The sequence below is a fragment of the Littorina saxatilis genome, linkage group LG7 (genome assembly GCF_037325665.1).
Source record: "Littorina saxatilis isolate snail1 linkage group LG7, US_GU_Lsax_2.0, whole genome shotgun sequence".
Classification (NCBI taxonomy): Eukaryota; Metazoa; Mollusca; class Gastropoda; order Littorinimorpha; family Littorinidae; genus Littorina; species Littorina saxatilis.
This window is the reverse complement of record NC_090251.1, coordinates 46,011,743-46,017,472: the sequence shown is the minus strand read 5'-3', so window position 1 is coordinate 46,017,472 and position 5,730 is coordinate 46,011,743.

The following is a 5,730-nucleotide window of genomic DNA, read 5'->3' as shown; positions in this document are numbered from 1 at the left end:
GTGTGTGTGTGTGTGTGTGTGTGTGTGTGTGTGCTCGTGTGTGTGTGTGTTTGAGAGAGAGAGAGAGAGAGAGAGAGAGAGAGAGAGAGAGAGAGAGAGGGAGAGAGAGAGAGAGAGAGAGAGAGAGAGAGAGAGAGAGAGAGAGAGAGAGAGAGAGAGAGAGAGGTTTGTCTTTCGCTGGGGTATGCAGTGCCTTGGCGTTGCACATCTACTTAATTTTTTATTTTTTTAAACCTATACCATATCCTTGTACACATAGCTTGACGACATTATGTCAACAGACGCCAGACTACAACATACAGTCTCCAAGCGAAATAGAGACACCCACCTATACTGGTCTACCCATTGTCGCCAAACACCGACAGAATGTGACAAGTGCTGTTATCAGTATTTTCTGCTGTCTCTGATTTTGCGACGTGTGTCTGAGTTATGTCTTAAGAGTTTGTTGGGGGGTGGGGGGTGGTGGTAAACAGATGATTGCTTCTTGTGTCTATATGCACAGCTGTGGTTGTGGCAGACTATCGGACATTTAGTGCAAAGAGATTCTACTAAAGATCTTTGTTGATAGTGTTTCCATGCAATATAGGATGAATAATGAGAATCAAAAGGAGAACACAATGGGATAGGAACTGCTAGTAGTGCTCGGGAGCAGGACCAATATGGATGGGAAAAAGAAACACCAACTATTACAGAGACGGACAGACAAGCACACACTCACTCATACGAACACACACACACATACACGCACGCACGCACGCATTTAAGGGGCAAGCACGAACGCAAGCACACACGCACGCACGTACGACATGCACGCACGCACGGACGGACGGACGCACGCACGCACACACACACACACACACACACACACACACACACACACACACACACTGACACTTACTGACACGCACACAGTGTTATTACATGAACCTTGTGTTTACCTTGGCTCAAAATAATGTCTTATGTTCCACGCCTATCTGGAAAGATTATATTTCCAGGAAAATGATGTTACGATAGCAAAGCGTACACGGCTTTAGTAAAATGTCACCACCGTTGCAGAAAAACACGGGCGCTACCACAATAATTCAGTTCTCTGCATGTCAAACAAATGGTAGGCCTACGTGTTATCAGAGAACGGATTCAGTTCAACTGATGGCATTCCTAAATAAACTCAAGTTTTGACATCTTTTATATTAACAAACAAGAAAGAAAAAAACGGCTTTGGTATGTTTCGGAACATTAACAGCTATTGTGTTTTCAGAGTAGCAATAGGGTCCGAAATTTAAACGAGACAAGTATAATGCCGACGAGTCGTTGGACTCGTCGGCATTACACTTGTGCGAGTCTAAATATCGGACCCTATTGCTACGCTGAAAACACAATAGCGTTTATATTGCTATTCTGACATAATATTCTGTGTTGAAAACATGTTTTTGTTAGCAACAACTAGGCCTACTAGAGTGATCCATGTTGCCTATTGCAGACGACGGTTTAGTGCAAATATTCCTTTGCGCATGTATTCACGGAAATCACCGAACATTGAAAATCCCACGGACATGTATACTGAGAAGACACGAGATAACCGGATGTTTGGCATTACGTCAATATGCCAGGTTTCATATGACGTCACGTATCATGCTTGCTTACGTATTATTCTATGTATTGTTCGAAAGTCTGACTTCTATTGTGGATACTGATTCGCGTGATGAAGACTGCGGTAAATCTGTTGATGATAAGAGAACAAGGATTGTCTCAGAAGAAAGTCAACGACTAAATGTTTCAGACCGGTAACTTCATTTCAACATTGCACGCAATGGTCGTTGCATTGGGAAAGGAGAGTTTGCTGATTCTGTGATAAACATGGGAAAGACCGTCTGCTATATTGCAGCTTCTTGAATTTTGCAAGGTTTGTTGCCTGTTGAAGAACTGGATTTTACACGGAATGTATTTCATGTACGGTAAGAAGGGAAAAAAAAGCAAATGGCGTCGTCTGTCGACCAGTCACAAAAGCAAACCTGGCCAGGTAGGCGTCTGCTTCATACACGTCGAAGAAACCGGAAACATGCGTCTTCTATGTTTGTTATTGCAAAGTGTGGGATTACTTCAAAGTGTGGTGCAACAAAGCATATTCTCTAATTTCCTGCGGAATATGGCCCGATGATCGGAATAGGGCTGTGTGAGTCTATCCAATCACAACCCCCGAATCCCCCGGCACGTGTCTATCAGAATAGCAATATATTAATATATAGCTATTCTGATGGACACGTGGGGGAATCCTGGACTGTGATTGGATGGTCTCACACATCCCTTTTCCGATCATCAAAGCATAACGCTACGGAAGTTGGCCATTTTTGCCGATGTCCAAACGATATCGGCAATAACAAAGACGCATGGTTCCGGTTTCTTCCACGTGTATAAAGTACACGCATACCTCGCCAGGTTTGTTTCTGTGGCTAGTCGGCAGACGATGCCATTTGCTTTGTGTGTGTTTTTGTTGTTGCTTACTGTACATGACATACATTACGTGTAAAATCCAGTTATTTAACAGGCAACAAACCTTGCAAATTTCCAGAAGCTGCAATCTAAAGCGACCTATCTCTGATTCTAGCAGACGATCTCTCCAATGTTTAATACAAAATCAGCAAACTCTCCTGTCACATAGAACGTCCATTGTATAACTTGAACTTGAACTTGAACTTGAACTTGCGATGTTTAAGGCCTTAGGCCTGTTCATCGATCCTGTCGAATGGTACTCCAATAACACTTTTTTGGTGGCATGCGCGGGCGGTTATTGGTAGCACGTTGGCGAGAATTTCTCTGGTCTGTCTGCCCAGAAATTGTCCAGCCTTCCTTTGAAACTGTTCACTGATGGTGCTGTCACAACTGTTTCTGGCAGACTGTTCCAGTGAGGAATCACCCTTTCTGCGAAGAAGCAGCTCCGAACGTTCAGCCTACAAAATGGTTTATACAACTTGAGGCTGTTTCCTCTAGTGTCTTTGGTTTCGGCCAGCTGGAAATTCGGGTTGCCTGTGTCGTAGATCCCATGCATGTACTTGTAGAGGTCGATCATGTCACCTCGGAGACGCCTGTGTTCGAGACTGGGTAGTTTGAGTATAGCTGTATAGTGCAATGTTGAAATGAAGTTACCGGTCTGAAACATTTCGTCGTTTCTTCTGAGACAATCCTTGTTACTTATCATCTACAGATTTACCGCAGTCTTCACCACGCGAATTCCCAACAGAAGCCAGACTTTCGCACATACAATCTACGTAGGCAAGCATGATACGTCATGACGTCATATGATTCCTAGCATATTGACGTAATGCTAAACATCCGGTTATCTCGAGTTTTCTCCGTAATACATGTCCGTGGGTTTTTCAATGTTCGGTTATTTCCGTGGCTTCTTTCCGAAAGGGAACCGTCGTCTGCAATCAACGACATGGACCATTCTGGTACCTGTTGCTAACAAAAACATGGTTTTAACACAGAATTTAATGTCAGAATAGCTATATAAACGCAATTGTGTTTTCATCGTAGCAATAGGGTCCGATATTTAGACTCGAACAAGTAGGCCCCCTATAATGCGACTCGTCTTCGACTCGTCAGCATTATACTTGTCTCGTCTAAATATCGGGCCCTATTGCTACGCTGAAAACACAATAGCTGTTAATAAAAACAGACACACACACACACACACACACACACACACACACACACACACACAGAACCCCCTTCCTCCACTGGCAAATTCAGCTCCCTCCCCCCTACTCCCAGCCCCTACCAAAATCCTCTAATAATTATTTTACTCCTTATTACAACAAACATATGGTCTGACACGTACGAATGAGTTCCCACGCGCCAACGACGCGTAAAATAAAAGTTATCTCTCTCCCACGGTTCGATAGGTCGGTGCACCTACAAACACCGCGCATGCGTGAACTTTGACACTGCATATTAATTGCACGTGCACCTGTAGCCATTCGTATAACGATGTGCTTCTCATGGATGCACCTGAGTGGTTAGCGAGGCACCGAAGCGTTATCTCTGGGATACGCTTTTGCTCTGATAAGCACTCCTCTACATCAAATACATTATCGACGCTCGTGTGAACATGGGCCATCTGATGGCAGTGATTTTTAAAGTGCCTGTACAGAGTTTGATGTTTTGAAATACAATTTTAAATAAGAAACGAGTCATTTAACTGTTTCAGCAAGCTATTGAAGAATTGGTTTTCGCAGCCAGCGTTCGTATAAGTTGAAAAGATATAGCCAGCTAGCGATCCACTGAGACTGAATTTGTCTCTGTTAGTCTGCCTGTGTGTCTGTCCCTGTCTGTCTTTCTCTGTCTCTGTCTCTGTCTTTCTCTGTCCCTGTCTCTGTCTTTCTGTCTGTCCTTGTCTGTCTGTCTGTCTGTCTCTCTCTCTCTCTCTCTCTCTCCCCCTCTCTCTCTCACTCTAGCTCTTACACGATTAAACAAACACTGAGATAAAGGAAAAGACTAGATGGACAGACAGAGCCGCTTACAGTTGGCAAGACTCTTTTCATATTTCATCCCCAATGATTAACTGGAACAAAGAAACAAACAAACAAAAACACAAACAAACATGAACATTCACCGAGATCGCTACGACCAGGTCTCTTTCTCTGACCATACACACAAAGATATTCCAGCATAGCTTGGAATATCTTTGATACACCGCGCGCAATGACCGTTTACGAATATTTTGGCGAACCACAACGAGTTACCACGATTTTGCCACAACGATGTTTGCCACGAATGATTGAGAGAAATCGGCCGAACAAGAACGAAGTAATACGAACCACGACCTCGACGATTTTCTCCACGAATCCCAAATCGTTGTAGTTCGCCGTCAAATTTTGTCACAGTGGGGCCTAGGCATAACTTCTGCCGCCATCGCTTGGTTCGTTTGGTTCCTGAGAAAGAAAGCTCTTCGCAGAACTTCCTAAAATGTCAAAACAGAATGCCGTTCAAAGTGTCAAGATCTGCTGAAAACTTCATCGCTGGCAAATGATAAACACCAAGAGGTAATGTTTTGCCGGTGTAGGATCCGGTCCGGTCCCCCCTCTGAAGTAGTCCCCCGGGGGACCAATTCGTGGCAAAAACTGCTCTATAATGGTCCCCCCTTAGACATCCAGCCTCGTTTTTCTTGTTACAATGTTAGTAATGTTACCAGCAATTTCAGAGAAAAGAAAGGAAAGAATCAGAGACTGGTTTCATTTCTTCTTATCAGTATTTATTTATTATTCATTTTATTTCATGTGATTTTTCTTTTGAACGGCATTATAAATCAGATCTATTTTATTTTCTGCAAAATATAGTCAAACAAAGAGATTGCTGTCTGTGCACTACATAATACCGGACGAAGATATAGATTGAAAATGGCTTGAATGCCTAAGAAAAACGAGGCTGGATGTCTAAGGGGGGACCATTATAGAGCAGTTTTTGCCACGAATTGGTCCCCCGGGGGACTACTTCAGAGGGGGGACCGGACCGGATCCTACACCGGTTTTGTAGGAAATGCCGTTGTGTCTGACCTTGACCGACATAACCATCTCATGACAACGGCTGCATATATTTGTTTTTCTCTCTATCTGTCTCTGTGTTTCGTGTTTCACTCTGTCTGTCTGTCTGTCTGTCTGTCCCTTTCTTTCTTTCTTTCTTTCTTCCTTTCTTTCTTCCTTTCTTTCCTTCTGTCTATCTGTCTGTCTGTCT